This window comes from Priapulus caudatus, unplaced genomic scaffold (genome assembly GCF_000485595.1).
Source record: "Priapulus caudatus unplaced genomic scaffold, Priapulus_caudatus-5.0.1 Scaffold4416, whole genome shotgun sequence".
Lineage (NCBI taxonomy): Eukaryota > Metazoa > Priapulida > Priapulimorpha > Priapulimorphida > Priapulidae > Priapulus > Priapulus caudatus.
In genome coordinates, this window is record NW_014581477.1 from 5,296 (window position 1) to 6,373 (window position 1,078).

The following is a 1,078-nucleotide window of genomic DNA, read 5'->3' on the forward strand; positions in this document are numbered from 1 at the left end:
TCTCTCTCTCTCTCTCTCTCTCTCTCTCTCTCTCTCTCTCTGTCTCTCTCTTTCTTCTTCTCTCTCTCTCTGTCTCTCTCGCTGTGTCTGTCTCTGTCTCTGTCGCTGTGTCTCTCTCTCTTTCTTTCTTTCTTTCTCTCTCTCTCACGCTCTCTCTATTTCTTTCTTTCTTTCTTTCTCTCTCTCTCACGCTCTCTCTCTTTCTTTCTTTCTCTCTCTCTCACGCTCTCTCTCTCTCTCTTTCTTCCTTTCTTTCTGTTTTTCTCTCTCTCTCTCTCCTACATGTACCCGGATGTCGCATGATGCTGCGGTTATATATATATGTAACCTAGGACAGTACGGACGGGAACGCCAAACGGTTAAGTTACTGTCCGGCCACCGGTCGAGTACGGGACGGAGCTTACGTACATGGTACGACTGACCTAGTGGAGGGGGAACAAAAGCAGCATAACAATAAACAAAGGGAGACGGCAGGTACGCCCAGTGACCGAAGAAGGGGAGGTCAGCGTTGGTAGAAACGTAGCATAAATAAGCAGAGAATTGAATAGAGAGGGATATAGAGTGTACTGGGACCAGTCGTGCCGACGCTAAGCAAGACTCCTCCGACGAGATGGCATTCATGTAAATATGGTTACTTCTTTGTTTGATAGTTAGATTGTATGCATAGTTTAGATCATTGTGATTATGTGTAAGAGCGAGTACGGCGTTACAGTGATGCGGTGAAGGGATACGCGTTAACATAGTATGGATATATACGTCGCGGGGTAAACTCGTACCGCGGTTATATCCGTTGCCTGTAGGCAACGCAGATTAAGCTAGTAGTAATATCAACGAAGGTAGTCACGACGCTGGTGGGTGGCGTCAGGTAGTTTATATAAATGACGACTTTATAACTAATAGGGGGTTGAGATTGAATCGTGCGGTGCTGGGAGTAAAGTGTTTAATAAAGATTATGCGTGTGCGTATCATATAAATTACTGTGTTGCGTTGTATATCACGGACTGGTTTTTTATATCCTCGACTGGTTTATTCCTTCGCAAGGTATTAAAACATAAATACGATCACGCCGTCGCGCGGG